Here is a 21,172-nt window from a genome sequence, read left to right on the forward strand (position 1 = left end):
TGGAGGAATAGCCAAACGGTAGACTACAGGGTTGACCTGTTCCAGAACCTTGTACGGGCCAATGTAGTGAGGCACAAACTTAGTGGACTCAACTCGCAGCCTGATGTTATGGGCGGAAAGCCACACTAAGTCGCCAGGAGCAAAGGTCGGAGCGGGGCGCAGGTGTGTATCAGCCGAAACCCTCATTCTCTCCTTGGAGGCCCGGATGGCATCCTGTGTGCGGTCCCAGATGTCACGTGCCTCCACTGCCCAGTCTGCCACCCTAGAATCGGTGGATGCAGGGGCGGACACAGACTGCAGAGGGCCCCTGTGCAAAAAATCTTCCTGGGCCCCCCCCCCATACCGCAACAAAGTTATGTAAACATATAGGTTGTAACATTACAGACTATTTAACAGATATATTATTGTATTATAAACAATAAAAAGGGGCATAAACACCACAACATATCAACAGGTATGTCAGATGCATGTAGGTGCTTAAAAGGGTTGTCTTCTACTAGACAACCCCTTCTTAAACTACCGTATATACTCGAGTATAAGCCGACCCAAGTATAAGCCGACCCCCCTAATTTTGCAACAAAAAACTGGGAAAACTTATTGACTCCAGTATAAGCCTAGGGTGGAAAATACAGCAGCTACGGGTAAATGTCAAAAATAAAAATAGATACCAATAAAAGTAAAATTAATTGAGACATCAGTAGGTTAAGTGTTTTTGAATATCCATATTGAATCAGGAGCCCCATATAATTCTCCATACTGTTCATTATTGCCCCATAGTTGCTCCATATAAAGCTGTGCCGCCACATATAATGCTCCATACAATTCATTATTACCCAATAGATGCTCCATATAAAGCTGTGCCGCCTCATATAATGCTCCATACAATTCATTATTGAATACTGCCCCATAGATGCTCCATATAAGTCTGTGCCGCCACATATAATGCTCCATACAATTCATTATTGAATACTGCCCCATAGATGCTCCATATAAGTCTGTGCCGCCACATATAATGCTCCATACAATTCATTATTGAATATTGCCCCATAGATGCTCTATATAAAGCTGTGCCGCCACATATAATGCTCCATACAATTCATTATTGAATATTGCCCCATAGATGCTCTATATAAAGCTGTGCCGCCACATATAATGCTCCATACAATTCATTATTACCCCATAGATGCTCCATAATATGGAGCAAGGAGCATCTATGGGGTAATAATGAATTGTATGGAGCATTATATGTGGCGGCACAGCTTTATATGGAGTCCATATAAAGCTGTGCTGCCACATATAATGCTCCATACAATTCATTATGGCCCATAGATGCTCCATATAACGCTGTGCCACATATAAATGCTGCTGCAATAAAAATAAAAAAATTGACATACTCACCTCTCTTGCTGCCCGCTGGTCCTCACCGTCCCGTCTCTCCGCACTGACTGTTCAGGCAGAGGGCGGCGCGCACACTAGTACGTCATCGCGCCCTCTGACCTGCACAGTCACTGCAAGAGGACGGGAAGACAGAGCGGCACCCGGCGTGTGGAACGGGGACAGGTAAATATGATACTCACCTGGTCCCGGCGTCCCTGGCTCCTTCTCCCGGACTGTGGACAGATGGTCTCCGCAGACTCCGGGCACCGCAGCTTCTTCACCAGCGGTCACTCGGTACCGCAGAACCGCTCATTACAGGATCCTCACAACAATGCTGCCGTGTATGTCCGTCGCCGTCGGGGCCCCCCTCCCGCTCTGGGCCCCGGTGCGGTTGCACCGGTTGAACCGGCGGTATGTCTGCCCCTGGGTGGATGACATGGGCATGGGCACAGGGACAGGCGGATGCTGGCCGTAATTAAGGAGAAAAGGAGTCTGACCAGTTGTAGTCGGCTACGGCGTTGTTCAAGGCAAATTCCGCCCAAGGTAGCAAAGATGCCCAGTCATCCTGCCTAGCAGAGACAAAATGTCGCAAGTATGTCACCAGAGTCTGGTTGGTTCTCTCTACCAACCCATTCGTCTCGGGATGATATGCAGAGGAGAGATTCAGCTCTATGCTGAGTAAACGGAAGAGCTCTCTCCAAAACCGAGACGCAAACTGGGGACCCGGTCGCTGACAATTTTATCAGGCATTCCATGTAAGCGGAAAATATGTTTTATGAACAACGCCGCCAAGGCCCGTGCAGAAGGTAACAGTGGAAGCGGCACCAAATGCACCATCTTAGAAAAATGATCGGTGACTACCCAGATAACGGTGCAGCTACGAGACTTGGGTAAGCCCACCACGAAGTCCATCCCGACCATCTCCCAGGGCCTGTCTGCCACCGGCATGGGGTAAAGTAACCCAGCAGGCTGTTGCCGAGGAGACCGATTCTGGGCGCAGGAGACACACGCCCGAATATAGTCCCCAACGTCACGGGCCATATGCTAACACCAGTACATCATCTCCAAAAGCTCAGATGTCCTCTTGGTCCCAAAATGTCCACCCACTCTGGACGAGTGAGCCCAAGAGAGAACCTCCGGTCGCAAATTTGCTGGTACGTAAGTCTTGCCCGGGGGCACGGACTCTAGCGAAACCGGAGCCACAGTTCTCAGGCTCTCAGAAGGGACAATAAGCCGAGGCTCCTCCTCCTCCTCAGATGACACTACGGGGCGGGAGAGAGCGTCGGCACGAATGTTCTTCTCCCCGGAGAGAAAATGGAGAGTAAAATGGAACCGGGAGAAGAACAGGGACCATCTAGCCTGGCGAGAATTCAGCCGCTGGGCCGTCTGTATACAGGTCCTTCTCAAAAAATTAGCATATAGTGTTAAATTTCATTATTTACCATAATGTAATGATTACAATTAAACTTTCATATATTATAGATTCATTATCCACCAACTGAAATTTGTCAGGTCTTTTATTGTTTTAATACTGATGATTTTGGCCTACAACTCCTGATAACCCAAAAAACCTGTCTCAATAAATTAGCATATCAAGAAAAGGTTCTCTAAACGACCTATTACCCTAATCTTCTGAATCAACTAATTAACTCTAAACACATGCAAAAGATACCTGAGGCTTTTAAAAACTCCCTGCCTGGTTCATTACTCAAAACCCCCATCATGGGTAAGACTAGCGACCTGACAGATGTCAAGAAGGCCATCATTGACACCCTCAAGCAAGAGGGTAAGACCCAGAAAGAAATTTCTCAACAAATAGGCTGTTCCCAGAGTGCTGTATCAAGGCACCTCAATGGTAAGTCTGTTGGAAGGAAACAATGTGGCAGAAAACGCTGTACAACGAGAAGAGGTGACCGGACCCTGAGGAAGATTGTGGAGAAAGACCGATTCCAGACCTTGGGGAACCTGAGGAAGCAGTGGACTGAGTCTGGTGTGGAAACATCCAGAGCCACCGTGCACAGGCGTGTGCAGGAAATGGGCTACAGGTGCCGCATTCCCCAGGTAAAGCCACTTTTGAACCATAAACAGCGGCAGAAGCGCCTGACCTGGGCTACAGAGAAGCAGCACTGGACTGTTGCTAAGTGGTCCCAAGTACTTTTTTCTGATGAAAGCAAATTTTGCATGTCATTCGGAAATCAAGGTGCCAGAGTCTGGAGGAAGACTGGGGAGAAGGAAATGCCAAAATGCCTGAAGTCCAGTGTCAAGTACCCACAGTCAGTGGTGTGGGGTGCCATGTCAGCTGCTGGTGTTGGTCCACTGTGTTTCATCAAGGGCAGGGTCAATGCAGCTAGCTATCAGGAGATTTTGGAGCACTTCATGCTTCCTGGCACCTGCTCACAGTGCCAAAACCACTGGTAAATGGTTTACTGACCATGGTATTACTGTGCTCAATTGGCCTGCCAACTCTCCTGACCTGAACCCCATAGAGAATCTGTGGGATATTGTGAAGAGAAAGTTGAGAGACGCAAGACCCAACACTCTGGATGAGCTTAAGGCCGCTATTGAAGCATCCTGGGCCTCCATAACATCTCAGCAGTGTCACAGGCTGATTGCCTCCATGCCACGCCGCATTGAAGCAGTCATTTCTGCCAAAGGATTCCCGACCAAGTATTGAGTGCATAACTGAACATTATTATTTGATGGTTTTTTTGTTTGTTATTAAAAAACACTTTTATTTGATTGGACAGGTGAAATATGCTAATTTATTGAGACAGGTTTTTTGGGTTATCAGGAGTTGTATGCCAAAATCATCAGTATTAAAACAATAAAAGACCTGACAAATTTCAGTTGGTGGATAATGAATCTATAATATATGAAAGTTTAATTGTAATCATTACATTATGGTAAATAATGAAATTTAACACTATATGCTAATTTTTTGAGAAGGACCTGTATATACCAAGTTCTTGTGGTCAGTGAACACTTAGAAGGGAAAACGAGCTCCCTCCAAGAGGTGTCTCCACTCTGAAAAAGCCAACTTAATGGCTAGCAACTCCCTGTCCCCGATGGAATAATTCCTCTCCGCTGGTGTGAAGGTCTTGGAGAAGAAGAAGCAAGGATGCTTCCGACCTTGAGCATCCTTTTGGAAAAGGACCGCTCCAGCACCAACGGATGAGGCATCCACCTCCATGATAAATGGCTTATCTACATCGGGGCGATGTAGGATGGGAGCGCTAGCGAAGTGTGTCTTAATCGAGAAAAAGGCCTTGGAGACCTCCTCTGACCACAACTTGGGATTTGCTCCCTTCTTGGTGAGGGCAATCAAGGGAGCTACCAAAGTTGAGAAGTGTGGAATGAACTGGCGATTGTAATTAATGAACCCCATAAAGTGCTGCACCGTTTTAGAGAATGGGGTTCCTGCCAGTCCATCACAGCCTGTAGCTTGGCAGGATCCATAGCCAAACCCTGGGCAGAGATGATATAACCAAGGAAAGGCAAGGACTCCTGCTCAAACACACACTTCTCCAACTTGGCGTAGAGGGAGTTTGCCCGTAAGAGGTCGAAGACTTTGCAAACATCTCTCCGATGGGAGTCAATATCTGGAGAGTAGATGAGAATATCATCCAGATAGACTACGACCGAGGTGGTGAGCATATCCCGGAAAATGTCGTTCACAAAGTCTTGGAAAACGGCTGGAGCATTACAGAGCCCGAAGGGCATCACCAGATATTCATAGTGCCCATCCCTGGTGTTAAAAGCCATCTTCCATTCGTCCCCCTCACGGATGCGAATCAGGTTATAGGCACCCCGCAGATCTAATTTTGTAAATACCCTTGCTCCCCGTAGCCTATCAAAAAGCTCAGATATCAGGGGTAATGGGTACTTGTTCTTAACGGTGATGGCGTTAAGACCCCTGTAGTCTATGCATGGACGCAGTTCTCCACTCTTATTCTGCACGAAGAAGAACCCAGCCCCTGCAGGTGACACTGACTTCCTAATGAATCCTCTTGCCAGATTCTCTTGGATGTACTGAGACATTGCCTCCGTCTCCGGGAGAGATAACGTATAGACTCGACCCCGGGAGGCTCAGCACCAGGCAAGAGGTCAATAGGACAGTCATAGGGGCGGTGAGGTGGAAGGGTCTCCGCAGCCCTTTTGGAGAACACGTCTGCATAGGGCCAATAGTGCTTGGGGAGAGAGGAAAGATCCGCGGGTACCTGTGTTGTAGCAACCTGAACGCACTCCCTCTGACATCTACCCTCACAGGATTTACTCCATCCCAAAATTCTCCCTGAGGACCACTCTATATGAGGAGAATGATAGCGTAGCCATGGTATCCCCAACAGGACCTCATCAATTCCCTCAGGAATGACTAATAGGGAGATAATCTCCTGATGTGATGGAGACACAGAAAGCGTGATAGGAATGGTTTGGTGGGTAATCTGTGAGGGTAGTGTCGACCCATTTACCACTCGAACGGTTACTGGTTTGGCGAGCATAACCTGGGGTATTGCGTGACGCTGGGCGAAAGCGGATGAAATAAAATTACCCTCCGCCCCAGAGTCCACGCATAGCTCTACCATAAGAGTGGATGGGCCTAAGGTAATTGTCCCCTTGAAGGACAACTTTGAGGCAAACGTCGCCGTGTCTAGTGTACCTCCTCCAACTACCACTAGACGCTGACGTTTCCCCGACCGCTGAGGACACTTGGAGGCAAGATGTCCTGACTGCCGGCAAACATGACAGACCTTATGTGCATGAGCGGACTGGGACTTGGATTCCGCTCATGTCACCTCTATGGCCTCATGTGACTCGGACGCCTGGACTGGAGATTCCAGAGGTCTGGCGAAGGTGGGAGCCAGCCGAAACCTCTGCCTACACTGGGCTCGCTCCAACCTTCGCTCGTGAAAACGAAGGTCTATGCGAGTTGATACAGCTATGAGCTCTTCCAGTGTGGGGGGAATCTCCCTAGTAGCCAAAGCGTCCTTCACATGGTCAGCCAGCCCCCTCCAAAATACGGGAATGACGGTTTTATCTGGCCATTCCAACTCAGACGCTAATGTCCGGAAGAGAACCGCAAAATGGCTGACCATGGTTGAACCCTGAGTCAAAGCCAGCAGTTGGAGCGCTGTATCATGGGTGACTTGAGGTCCTACAAAGACCTGTTTCAGAGTGTCCAGAAACCGAGGAACACTCCGCACCACATGATCGTTGCGCTCCCACAGCGGCGTAGCCTGTTATGATCCGGTGACCTTGGAGCCGCATGAAACTTTCTCTGGAGTAGGTGGAAACTACTGACCGCAGATCCTGAACTAACACCGCAACTAGAAGTAGCCGTGGGGTGTGCCTAACAAAACCCTAGACACCTCGACACAGCCGGAGGACTAAATACCCCTATAGATGTAAATAGGAATACTACCTTGCCTCAGAGCAGAACCCCAAAGGATAGGCAGCCCCCACAAATATTGACTGTGAGTAGGAGAAGAAAAGACACACGCAGGCAGAAAACAAGATTTAGCAAAAGAGGCCACTCTAGCTAAATAGGAAAGGATAGGACAGAATACTAAGCGGTCAGTATGAAAACCCTTCAAAAAATATCCACAGCAGATAATACAAAAAATTCCACAATCTAACTAAAGACGTGGAATGAATATCTGCAACCCCAGAGAATCCAACAAGACTGAGAAAGTACTGACACAATCTAAGCTGGACAAGAAAACACAAAAGAATAGCACTGAATCATGAAGCACACAGCATGTGTGCCACAGAAACAAAACCAGACACTTATCTTTGCTGATTTGGCAGAAAGGCAGGAGGAACCAGGCAGAGGTCCAACACCTCCCAACAACAATTGACAACTGGCAAGGACTAAAGAATCCTGCACACCTAAATACCCCAGTCAGAACTGCAATCAGCAGAAACACCATACCAGGACTGAAACCCAGGGACAACTGCATTACAGGGAACCCAAAAGCAGAATTCACAACAGTACCCCCCCCTTGAGGAGGGGTCATCGAACCCTCACCAGCGCCCCCAGGCCGATCAGGACGAGCCAGATGAAAGGCACGGACCAAATCAGCAGCATGGACATCAGAAGCAAAAACCCAAGAATTATCCTCCTGGCCATAACCCTTCCATTTGACAAGGTACTGAAGCCTCCGCCTCGAAAAACGAGAATCCAAAATCTTCTCAACCACACACTCCAACTCCCCATCAACCAACACAGGGGCCGGAGGATCAACAGAGGGAACAATGGGCACCACATATTTCCGCAATAAAGATCTATGGAAGACATTATGGACAGCAAAAGAGGCCGGAAGCGCCAATCGAAAAGACACCGGATTAATAATCCCAGAAATCCTATAAGGACCAATAAACCGAGGCTTAAACTTAGGGGAAGAAACCTTCATAGGAACATGACGGGAAGACAACCAAACCAGATCCCCAACCCGAAGCCGGGAACCAACACACCGACGACGGTTAGCAAAACATTGAGCCTCCTCCTGAGACAACACCAAATTGTCCACCAAATGAGCCCAAATCTGCTGCAACCTGTCAACCACAGAATCCACACCAGGACAGTCAGAAGGCTCAACCTGCCCAGAAGAAAAACGAGGATGAAAACCAAAATTACAAAAGAAAGGCGAAACCAAAGTAGCTGAACTAGCCCGATTACCACTGGCCAACAGTGAAAATGTTTCTGAAATGAAAATAGCTGGTTTGTAATAATTTTAGCATCCTAAAAACGAATATGTTACTTAAAAATCATTATTAGCTCTTGTTGCTGAGATACAGGTCATTTAAGATTATTATGCAGGAAAATAGGGAAATTTTGAATTTTCAACAAATGTGTATTGGTAAACCTGATTACAGACCTGTTGAACCAATGTCAGCCATTTTATAAATTGTGTCTGCATAGTTTGTACTAATTGAAGTCTCTTTCTCTTGTTGCAGTAATTTTGTGGAGAGAATTTACACTTTGAAAATGCCTCGTAAATGTGCAAATATTGTTAACAATTTTTGTTACGTGTGTGGTTATGTGACATTTGCCAACCAAAGAAGACCAATTACTCCACTTGTGAAGACTGCTTACCATCATTACTTTGCTTATACGTGGCACTTAAATACGTGGCACTTATACGTGGCACTTAAATACGTGGCACTTATATACGTGGCATTTTGAGACCTATAATTTTTCCACATTTTGGTCCACAGAGTCATGTGAGGTCTTGTTTTTTGCGGGACGAGTTGACGTTTTTATTGGTAACATTTTCGGACACGTGACCATTTTTTATCACTTTTTATTCCGTTTTTTGTGAGGCAGAATAACCAAAAACCAGCTATTCATGAATTTCTTTATACCGTTCTGCGTTTGGTAAAATTGATAAAGCAGTTTTATTCGTCGGGTCAGTACGATTACAGCGATACCTCATTTATATCATTTTTTAATGTTTTGGCGCTTTTATACGATAAAAACTATTTTATAGAAAAAATAATTATTTTGGCATCGCTTTATTCTGAGGACTATAACTTTTTTATTTTTTTGCTGATGATGCTGTATGGCGGCTTGTTTTTTGCGGGACAAGATGACGTTTTCAGCGGTACCATGGTTATTTATATCCATCTTTTTGATCGCGTGTTATTCCACTTTTTGTTCGGCGGTATGGTAATAAAGCGTTGTTTTTTGCCTCGTTTTTTTTTTTTTTTTCTTACGGTGTTTACTGAAGGGGTTAACTAGTGGGACAGTTTTATAGGTTGGGTCGTTACGGACGCGGCGATACTAAATATGTGTACTGTACTGTGCAATTTATACTCTTGTAATGAATTCTTCTCGCTACCTACAGCACATACTTCCATGGCGTGTATCTAAAAAACGAGAGCTAATTAAACAATTCTGTGGGTATATTTGAGTTTCTCGACCCAAAATTAGTAATATTTGCCTATTTTCATCAAAGAAACATAAAAAAAGTTGTTTTTTGTTGGCCTGTGTTATTAAGGGCAAACTCGGCCAATGGCAAAAAGGCCACCCAATCATCCTGATCAGCAGACACAAAGCATCTCAAATAGGTCTCCAAAGTCTGATTAGTTTGCTCGGTCTGGCCATTTGTCTGAGGATGAAATGCAGAAGAAAATGACAAATCAATGCCCAGCCTAGCACAAAAGGCCCGCCAAAATCTAGAAACAAACTGGGAACCTCTGTCGGACACAATACTCTCCGGAATACCATGCAAACGAACCACATGCTGAAAAAACAACGGAACCAAATCTGAAGAGGAAGGCAATTTAGGCAAAGGCACCAAATTAACCATCTTAGAAAACCGGTCACAAACAACCCAGATAACCGACATCCTCTGGGAAACCGGAAGATCAGTAATAAAATCCATAGAAATATGCGTCCAGGGCCTCTCAGGGACCGGCAATGGCAAAAGTAACCCACTAGCACGGGGCGAACAACAAGGCTTGGCCCGCGCACAAGTCCCACAGGACTGCACAAAAGAACGCACATCACGTGACAAGGAAGGCTACCGAAAGGACCTACCAACCAAATCTCTGGTACCAAAAATACCAGGATGACCAGCCAACACAGAACAGTGAACCTCAGAAATCACTCTACTAGTCCATCTGTCAGGAACAAACAATTTCACCACAGGACAGCGGTCAGGTCTGTCAGCCTGAAATTCCTGAAGAACCCGCCGTAAATCAGGGGAAATGGCAGAAAGGACCACCCCTTCTTTCAGAATGCCGGCCGGTTCAAGGACCTCAGGAGAATCAGGCAAAAAACTCCTAGAAAGGGAATCAGCCTTAATATTCTTAGAACCCGGAAGATACGAAACCACGAAATCAAGACGGGAAAAAAACAAGGACCATCGAGCCTGTCTAGGACTCAGCCGTTTGGCAGACTCGAGGTAAATCAGATTCTTATGATCGGTCAGGACCACAATACGGTGCTTAGCTCCCTCAAGCCAATGTCGCCACTCCTCAAACGCCCACTTCATAGCCAACAACTCCCGATTGCCGACATCATAATTGCGTTCAGCAGGCGAAAACTTGCGGGAGAAGGCACACGGTTTCATCAAGGAACCAACAGAATCCCTCTGAGACAAAACGGCCCCTGCCCAAATCTCAGAGGCGTCAATCTCAACCTGAAACGGAAGGGAAACATCCGGTTGGCGCAACACCGGAGCAGAAGTAAATCGGCGTTTAAGCTCCTGAAAGGCAGAGACAGACGCAGAGGACCAATTCGCCACATCAGCGCCTTTCTTCGTCAAATCGGTCAAGGGTTTAACCACGCTGGAGAAATTAGCAATGAAACGACGATAAAAATTTGCAAAACCCCAAAATTTCTGAAGGGTCTTCACGGATGTGGGTTGAATCCAATCATAAATGGCCTGAACCTTAACCGGATCCATCTCCATAGATGAGGGAGAAAAAATGAAGCCCAAAAAAGAAACCTTCTGCACCCCAAAGAGGCACTTAGACCCCTTCACAAACAAAGCATTGTCACGATGGATCTGAAATACCATCCTGACCTGTTCCACATGAGACTCCCAATCATCGGAAAAAATCAAAATATCGTCCAAATATACAATCAAGAATTTATCAATATAAGTCCGGAAGATATCATGCATGAAGGATTGAAAAACCGATGGAGCATTAGTGAGCCCGAATGGCATCACAAGGTATTCAAAATGGCCTTCGGGCGTATTAAACGCAGTTTTCCATTCATCGCCCTGTTTAATACGAACAAGATTATATGCCCCCCGAAGGTCAATCTTAGTAAACCAACTAGCCCCCTTAATCCTAGCAAACAAATCAGAAAGCAAAGGTAAAGGGTATTGAAACTTGACCGTGATCTTATTCAAGAGGCGATAATAATAATAATAATAATCTTTATTTTTATATAGCGCTAACATATTCCGCAGCGCTTTACAGTTTGCACACATTATCATCACTGTCCCTGATGGGGCTCACAATCTAAATTCCCTATCAGTATGTCTTTGGAATGTGGGAGGAAACCGGAGTGCCCGAAGGAAACCCACGCAAACACAGAGAGAACATACAAATAATCAATAATGATAATCAATACAAGGTCTCAAGGAGCCATCCTTCTTAGCCACAAAAAAAAATCCTGCTCCCAACGGTGAAGAAGATGGCCAAATATGCCCTTTCTCCAAAGACTCCTTAACATAACTCCGCATGGCGGTATGTTCAGGCACAGACAGGTTGAAAAGTCGGCCCTTAGGAAACTTACTGCCTGGAATCAAGTCAATCGCACAATCACAGTCCCTGTGCGGTGGAAGGGAACTGGACTTGGGCTCATCGAATACATCCTGAAAATCAGACAAAAACTCTGGAATTTCAGAAGAGGAAGAAGAGGAGATTGACATCAAAGGAACATCATTATGAACCCCCTGACAACCCCAACTAGTCACAGACATAGACTTCCAATCCAACACAGGATTATGTACCTACAACCACGGAAAACCCAGCACGATAACATCATGCAAATTATGCAACACCAGAAATCGACAATCTTCCTGATGGGCTGGCGCCATGTGCATGGTCACCTGTGTCCAAAACTGAGGCTTATTTTTAGCCAAAGGTGTAGCATCAAACCCCCTTAAAGGAATAGGGTTCTGCAAAGGCTGCAAGGGAAAACAACAACGCCTGGCAAACTCAAAATCCATTAAGTTCAAGGCGGCGCCTGAATCCACAAACGCCATGACAGAAAATGATGACAATGAGCAGATCAAGGACACCGATAACAGAAATTTAGGTTGTACAGTACTGATGGTAAATGAACTAGCGATCCTTTTTGTCCGCTTAGGGCAGACTGAAATGACATGAGAAGCGTCGCCACAATAATAACACAACCTATTCTGACGTCTGAATCCTTGTCGTTCCGTTCTAGACAAAATCCTATCACACTGCATTGGCTCAGGAATTGGCTCTGAGGACGACGCCACAGCGCGCACAGTTCTACGCTCCCGCAAGCGCCGATCAATCTGAATGGCCAGAGTCACTCAGACCGGAAGGCGTGGGAAACCCCACCATAACATCTTTTTTTTTTTTTTTTTTAAACCAAATATTTTTTATTATGCAAGAGATATACAACAATATCCATTCAGATAACAATATACATCAATATTTTGATTTTTACAAGAAACAAACCCCCCCGCCTCCCTCCCTCCCCCCTTAACGACCAACTCCAATCATACAATTCTCTTGGAAAGAAAAGATTAAGCAGTACATAGATATTTATTATTAGCATCATTTTACCACCGCCGTTCAGTTATTCCCATCCAGCCATGGCTGCCACAGCTTTTGAAAAAATCCCATCCTATTCCTCTTATTATATATGCTTCTCTCGAGCTGGACAATATGATTCACTTGTGCGATAAACTCCCGTCTAGTAGGAGGTTCTTCCCTAATCCAATACCTTGCGATCACCTTCCTCGCAATGAACAATAATCTAGCAATTGCCATTTTGGCAGTTTCGTCGGTCAGGATTTCCTCCACGTACCCAAGTACACACTCCACCGGATCCCTAGGAATCGTACACCCATAAATTACCCCTATCTGGTTCAGCACTACAACCCAGTATGCGAACAATCTGGGACACAGCCACAACATGTGCAGTATACCAGCCTGAGACTGGGAACACCTGGGGCACCCAGAATCGTCTCTCAGCCCGGCTTTAAACAACATGTCAGGTGTCCTGTAGGCCTTTTTTATCACGTATAATTGCGACAGTCTCCCAGGCTCACTCATTGACAACTTAGGTACAGTGCCTACATGTAGTATTCAACCCCCTGCAGATTTAGCAGGTTTAATAAGATCCAAATAAGTTAGAGCTTTCAAACTTCAAACAAGAGCAGGATTTATTAACAGACGCATAAATCTTACAAACCAAAAAGTTTTGTTGCTCAGTTAAATTTTTATAAATTTTAAACATAAAAGTGTGGGTCAATTATTATTCAACCCCTAGGTTTAATATTTTGTGGAATAACCTTTGTTTGCAATTACAGCTAATAATCGTCTTTTATAAGACCTGATCAGGCCGGCACAGGTCTCTGGAGTTATCTTGGCCCACTCCTCCATGCAGATCTTCTCCAAGTTATCTAGGTTCTTTGGGTGTCTCATGTGGACTTTAATCTTGAGCTCCTTCCACAAGTTTTCAATTGGGTTAAGGTCAGGAGACTGACTAGGCCACTGCAACACCTTGATTTTTTGCCTCTTGAACCAGGCCTTGGTTTTCTTGGCTGTGTGCTTTGGGTCGTTGTCTTGTTGGAAGATGAAATGACGACCCATCTTAAGATCCTTGATGGAGGAGCGGAGGTTCTTGGCCAAAATCTCCAGGTAGGCCGTGCTATCCATCTTCCCATGGATGCAGACCAGATGGCCAGGCCCCTTGGCTGAGAAACAGCCCCACAGCATGATGCTGCCACCACCATGCTTGTTGTGAATTTGGATTCTGGGCTCCCCCGGTGGCTACTGGTGGAATTGAACTTGTGACATCATCTTCCCTGTTCACCTGTTCTGATTAGATCTGGGTGTCGCTATATAACCTGGCTTCTCTGTTAGATGCTTGCCGGTCAACAATGTTATCAGAAGCCTCTCTGTGCTTGTTCCTGCTCCCAGACATCTACTAGATAAGTTGGACATTCGTCCATGTTTTGTTTTTGTATTTTGGTTCCAGTTCACAGCTGCAGTTTCGTTACTGTGTCTGGAAAGCTCTTGTTGATCAGGAATTGCCACTCTGGTATTATGAGTTAATGCCAGAGTCCTAAAGTAATTTCTGGATGTGTTTTGTTAGGGTTTTCTACTGACCATGAAAGTATGCTTTCTGTCTTCTGCTATCTAGAAAGCGGACCTCAAATTTGCTAAAACTATTTTCCTGCTGCGTTTGTTGTTTCATCTCATATCACCGCCAATATATGTGGGGGGCTTCTGTCTCCTTTTGGGCATTTCTCTAGAGGTGAGTCAGGTCTTATATTTCCCTCTGCTAGCATTATTTAGTTCTCCGGCCGGCGCTGGGCATATAGGGATAAAAAGTAGGACATGCTACCTGGCTACTTCTAGATGATGCGGTAGGTTTAGTTCATGGTCAGTACAGTTACATCTTCCAAGAGCTTGTTCCTATAGAGGCTTATGCTAGTTCTCTGGCCATGGAGATCATGACAGTTTGACCGGCCCACTAAAGGGTTAAAATCCTTGGCTGAGAAAGGAGAGAAATAAGAAGTCTGCTGAGAGTTTTTTTTTTTTTTTCCTCTGTGCTCTTAATTGGATCACTTGCCAGTCTGTCTATGCTGCAGTCTTTCTTTTTTTTCTCTCTCCTTATAATCTTTGAATGGCTTTGTGTTCACCTGTTAATAATGGATCTTCAGAGTGTAACTGCAGGTTTGAATAATCTCACCACGAAAGTACAAAATTTGCAAGATTTTATTATTCATGCTCCGGTATCTGAGCCGAGAATTCCTTTGCCGGAATTCTTCTCAGGGAATAGATCTAGCTTTCAGAATTTTAGAAATAATTGTAAGCTATTTTTGTCCCTGAAATCTCGTTCTGCTGGAGACTCTGCACAGCAGGTTGGGATTGTGATTTCCTTGCTCCGCGGCGACCCTCAAGACTGGGCTTTTGCATTGGCACCAGGGGATCCTGCGTTGCGCAATGTGGATGCGTTTTTTTTGGCCTTGGGCTTGCTGTATGAGGAACCTCATTTGGAACTTCAGGCAGAAAAAACTTTGATGTCCCTATCGCAGGGGCAAGATGAAGCTGAAATTTACTGCCAAAGATTCCGTAAATGGTCTGTGCTTACTCAGTGGAATGAGTGTGCCTTGGCGGCTACTTTCAGAGAGGGTCTCTCTGATGCCATTAAGGATGTTATGGTGGGGTTCCCTGTGCCTGCGGGTCTGAATGAGTCCATGACAATGGCCATTCAGATCGATAGGCGTCTGCGGGAGCGCAAACCTGTGCACCATCTGGCGGTGTCCACTGAGAAGACGCCAGAAAGCATGCAGTGTGATAGAATTCTGTCCAGAAGCGAGCGGCAGAATTTTAGACGGAAAAATGGGTTGTGTTTCTATTGTGGGGATTCTACTCATGTTATATCAGCGTGCTCTAAGCGTACTAAAAAGCTTGATAAATCCGTTTCCATTGGCACTTTACAGTCTAAATTTATTTTGTCTGTGACCCTGATTTGCTCTTTGTCATCTATTACTACTGACGCCTATATCGACTCTGGCGCCGCTTTGAGTCTTATGGATTGGTCCTTTGCCAATCGTTGTGGGTATGATTTAGAGCCTTTGGAAACTCTTATTCCTCTGAAGGGGATTGACTCCACCCCATTGGCTAATAATAAACCACAATACTGGACACAAGTGACTATGTGTATTAATCCGGATCACCAGGAGACTATTCGTTTTCTAGTGCTGTATAATCTACATGAGGATTTGGTGCTGGGATTGCCATGGCTGCAGTCTCACAACCCAGTCCTTGACTGGAGAGCTATGTCTGTGTTGAGCTGGGGATGTAAGGGGACTCATGAGGACGTACCTTTGGTGTCCATTTCATCATCTATTCCCTCTGAAATCCCTGAGTTCCTGTCTGATTATCGTGACGTCTTTGAAGAACCCAAGCTGGGTTCACTACCTCCGCACCGTGAGTGCGATTGTGCTATAGATTTAATTCCGGGTAGTAAATACCCAAAGGGTCGTTTATTTAATCTGTCTGTGCCTGAACATACTGCTATGCGAGAATATATAAAGGAGTCCTTGGAAAAGGGACATATTCGTCCATCGTCATCTCCCTTAGGAGCCGGTTTTTTCTTTGTGTCAAAAAAAGACGGCTCTTTGAGACCATGTATTGATTATCGGCTTTTGAATAAAATCACGGTTAAATATCAATACCCATTGCCGTTGCTGACTGATTTGTTTGCTCGCATAAAGGGGGCCAAGTGGTTCTCTAAGATTGATCTCCGTGGGGCGTATAATTTGGTGCGGATCAGGCAGGGGGATGAGTGGAAAACCGCATTTAATACGCCCGAGGGCCACTTTGAGTATTTGGTGATGCCTTTTGGTCTTTCTAATGCCCCTTCAGTCTTCCAGTCCTTTATGCATGATATTTTCCGCGATTTTTTGGATAAATTTATGATAGTGTATCTGGATGATATTCTGATTTTTTCGGATGACTGGGACTCTCATGTCCGGCAAGTTAAGAGGGTTTTTCAGGTTTTGCGGTCTAATTCTCTGTGTGTCAAGGGTTCTAAGTGCGTTTTTGGGGTTCAGAGAATTTCCTTTTTGGGATATATTTTTTCTCCCTCTTCCATTGAGATGGATCCTGTCAAGGTTCAAGCTATTTGTGATTGGACGCAGCCCTCTTCTCTTAAAAGTCTTCAGAAATTTTTGGGCTTTGCCAACTTTTATCGTCGATTTATTTCTGGTTTTTCGGATGTCGTTAAGCCATTGACCGATTTGACTAGACAGGGTGCTGATGTTGCTAATTGGTCCCCTAATGCTGTGGAGGCCTTTCAGGAGCTTAAGCGCCGTTTTTCTTCTGCCCCTGTGTTGCGTCAGCCTGATGTGACTCTTCCTTTTCAGGTTGAGGTCGACGCTTCTGAGATCGGAGCTGGGGCAGTGTTGTCGCAGAAAAGTTCTGACTGCGCCGTGATGAGGCCTTGTGCCTTCTTTTCCCGTAAATTTTCACCCGCTGAGCGGAATTATGATGTTGGGAATCGGGAGCTTTTGGCCATGAGGTGGGCGTTTGAGGAGTGGCGCCATTGGCTCGAGGGGGCCAGACATCAGGTGGTGGTATTGACTGACCACAAAAATTTGATTTATCTTGAGACCGCCAGGCGCCTGAATCCTAGACAGGCGCGCTGGTCATTATTTTTTTCTCGGTTTAATTTTGTGGTATCGTACCTACCAGGTTCTAAGAATGTTAAGGCGGATGCCCTTTCTAGGAGTTTTGAGCCTGATTCACCTGGCAACTCTGACCCCACAGGTATTCTTAAGGAGGGAGTTATCTTGTCAGCTGTTTCTCCAGACCTGCGGCGGGCCTTGCAGGAGTTTCAGGCGGATAGACCGGATCGTTGTCCGCCTGATAGGCTGTTTGTTCCTGATGATTGGACCAGTAAAGTCATCTCTGAGGTGCATTCTTCTGCGTTGGCAGGTCATCCTGGAATTTTTGGTACCAGGGATTTGGTGGCAAGATCCTTCTGGTGGCCTTCCCTGTCACGAGATGTGCGAGGCTTTGTGCAGTCTTGTGACGTTTGTGCTCGGGCCAAGCCTTGTTGTTCTCGGGCTAGTGGATTATTGTTGCCCTTGCCTATTCCTAAGAGGCCTTGGACACACATCTCGATGGATTTTATTTCAGATCTGCCTGTTTCTCAGAAGATGTCTGTCATCTGGGTGGTGTGTGACCGTTTTTCTAAGATGGTTCATTTGGTTCCCCTGCCCAAATTGCCTTCTTCTTCCGAGTTGGTGCCCCTGTTTTTTCAAAATGTTGTTCGTTTGCATGGTATTCCTGAGAATATCGTTTCTGACAGAGGAACCCAATTTCTGTCTAGATTTTGGCGGGCATTTTGTGCTAGGATGGGCATAGATTTGTCTTTTTCGTCTGCTTTTCACCCTCAGACTAATGGCCAGACCGAGCGGACTAATCAGACCCTGGAGACATATCTGAGGTGTTTTGTGTCTGCTGACCAGGATGATTGGGTTGCTTTTTTGCCATTGGCGGAGTTCGCCCTCAATAATCGGGCCAGCTCTGCCACCTTGGTTTCCCCGTTTTTCTGTAATTCGGGGTTCCATCCTCGATTTTCCTCCGGTCAGATGGAATCCTCGGATTGTCCTGGAGTGGATGCGGTGGTGGAGAGATTGCATCATATCTGGGGGCAGGTGATGGACAATTTAAAGTTGTCCCAGGAGAAGACTCAGCTTTTTGCCAACCGTCACCGTCGTGTTGGTCCTCGGCTTTGTGTTGGAGATTTGGTGTGGTTGTCTTCTCGTTTTGTCCCTATGAGGGTCTCATCTCCTAAGTTTAAGCCTCGGTTCATCGGTCCGTATAAAATATTGGAGATTCTTAACCCTGTTTCCTTCCGTTTGGACCTCCCTGCATCCTTTTCTATTCATAACGTTTTTCATCGGTCGTTATTGCGCAGGTATGAGGCACCGGTTGTGCCTTCCGTTGAGCCTCCTGCTCCGGTGTTGGTTGAGGGTGAGTTGGAGTACGTTGTGGAAAAAATCCTAGACTCCCGTGTTTCCAGACGGAGACTCCAGTATCTGGTCAAGTGGAAGGGATACGGCCAGGAGGATAATTCTTGGGTCACTGCATCTGATGTTCATGCCTCTGATCTGGTTCGTGCCTTTCATAGGGCCCATCCTGATCGCCCTGGTGGTTCTGGTGAGGGTTCGGTGCCCCCTCCTTGAGGGGGGGGTACTGTTGTGAATTTGGATTCTGGGCTCCCCCGGTGGCTACTGGTGGAATTGAACTTGTGACATCATCTTCCCTGTTCACCTGTTCTGATTAGATCTGGGTGTCGCTATATAACCTGGCTTCTCTGTTAGATGCTTGCCGGTCAACAATGTTATCAGAAGCCTCTCTGTGCTTGTTCCTGCTCCCAGACATCTACTAGATAAGTTGGACATTCGTCCATGTTTTGTTTTTGTATTTTGGTTCCAGTTCACAGCTGCAGTTTCGTTACTGTGTCTGGAAAGCTCTTGTTGATCAGGAATTGCCACTCTGGTATTATGAGTTAATGCCAGAGTCCTAAAGTAATTTCTGGATGTGTTTTGTTAGGGTTTTCTACTGACCATGAAAGTATGCTTTCTGTCTTCTGCTATCTAGAAAGCGGACCTCAAATTTGCTAAAACTATTTTCCTGCTGCGTTTGTTGTTTCATCTCATATCACCGCCAATATATGTGGGGGGCTTCTGTCTCCTTTTGGGCATTTCTCTAGAGGTGAGTCAGGTCTTATATTTCCCTCTGCTAGCATTATTTAGTTCTCCGGCCGGCGCTGGGCATATAGGGATAAAAAGTAGGACATGCTACCTGGCTACTTCTAGATGATGCGGTAGGTTTAGTTCATGGTCAGTACAGTTACATCTTCCAAGAGCTTGTTCCTATAGAGGCTTATGCTAGTTCTCTGGCCATGGAGATCATGACACATGCTTGACTGTAGGGATGGTATTCTTGGGGTCGTGTGCAGTGCCATCCAGTCTCCAAACGTCACGTGTGTGGTTGGCACCAAAGATCTCGATCTTGGTCTCATCAGACCAGAGAACCTTGAACCAGTCAGTCTCAGAGTCCTCCAAGTGATCATGAGCAAAGTGTAGACGAGCCTTGACATGACGCTTTGAAAGTAAAGGTACCTTACGGGCTCGTCTGGAACAGAGACCATTGCGGTGGAGTACGTTACTTATGGTATTGACTGAAACCAATGTCCCCACTGCCATGAGATCTTCCCGGAGCGCCTTCCTTGTTGTCCTTGGGTTAGCCTTGACTCTTCGGACAAGCCTGGCCTCGGCACGGGAGGAAACTTTCAAAGGCTGTCCAGGCCGTGGAAGGCTAACAGTAGTTCCATAAGCCTTCCACTTCCGGATGATGCTCCCAACAGTGGAGACAGGTAGGCCCAACTCCTTGGAAAGGGTTTTGTACCCCTTGCCAGCCTTGTGACCCTCCACGATCTTGTCTCTGATGGCCTTGGAATGCTCCTTTGTCTTTCCCATGTTGACCATGTATGATTGCTGTTCACAAGTTTGGGGAGGGTCTTAAATAGTCAGAAAAGGCTGGAAAAAGAGACAATTAATCCAAACATGTGAAGCTCATTGTTCTTTGTGCCTGAACTACTTCTTAATACTTTAGGGGAACCAAACAGAATTCTGGTGGGTTGAGGGGTTGAATAATAAATGACCCTCTGAAAAAACTTTTCACAATTTAAAAAAAAAATAAACAAAGAAAAAACATTCTTTTTTGTTGCAGTGCATTTCACACTTCCAGGCTGATCTACAGTCCCAATGTCACAATGCCAAGTTAATTCCAAATGTGTAAACCTGCTAAATCTGCAGGGGGTTGAATACTACTTGTAGGCACTGTATGTATTCCAGTATGGACTCCCACCTATCATCATCTATTTGCCCCAGTTCATCCTCCCATTTCCTTCTGGCCTTAATAGGGTAATCCAATAGAAAGGTATGTAACAAATCGCTATATACTTCGGATATTGCCCCTTTTGTTCCGTTGTTATTTAATATAAAATCCAACATTAGATCCTTCTGAATCACTATAGGCCCTCTCTTTTTTTGTGCCTGAAATGCGTGCTGACCCCTTCTATATTGATACAACTTTAACCCCGGAAAATGAAATTCCTGCTGCAGCATACCAAAAGATTTAAGATTCCCGTTGTGAATCAACTGACCTATCAACCCAATGCCTTTTTCCCTCCACTCTCCCATTCCTTCCATATGATTAAATTCTTGAAAAGAGAGGTTATCCCATATAGGCGAAAACTCAGTGAATTTCACAACCCCCCTTATACCTTTAATCGTCTGCCATACCTTATGGATCAAATTTATGGTGTGAAAACAAGTTCCCAACTTCTTAAATATGCCAGCTTCTAAACCCTGACCCAAGGGCCACCTGCCAATTATATGTACCAAGCTACTATGTCCCTGACCTTTCTCAAGTCCATCCCCCCAACCCCTAAGATGTTGGCTTTGCGCAGATAAAAAATATAACCAGGGATTAGGCAGGGCAAGTCCCCCCTCATCTTTAGGCCTCTGCAGTATCTCCTGCCTAA

General features: G+C 45.7%; 2 protein-coding genes across 3 annotated transcripts in view; one reads left to right on the forward strand and one right to left on the reverse strand.

Moving 5' to 3' along the window:
• Positions 1 to 21,172, reverse strand: part of LOC143766330 (uncharacterized) — a 1,024,462-nt gene that overhangs the window by 507,377 nt on the left and 495,913 nt on the right. The gene's annotated exons all lie outside the window — the stretch shown is intronic.
• The window catches only part of LOC143766333 (uncharacterized), a 167,686-nt gene that overhangs the window by 4,290 nt on the left and 142,224 nt on the right, over positions 1 to 21,172 (forward strand). The window lies entirely within an intron of this gene.

Source organism: Ranitomeya variabilis, chromosome 4 (assembly GCF_051348905.1).
Source record: "Ranitomeya variabilis isolate aRanVar5 chromosome 4, aRanVar5.hap1, whole genome shotgun sequence".
Taxonomy (NCBI): Eukaryota; Metazoa; Chordata; class Amphibia; order Anura; family Dendrobatidae; genus Ranitomeya; species Ranitomeya variabilis.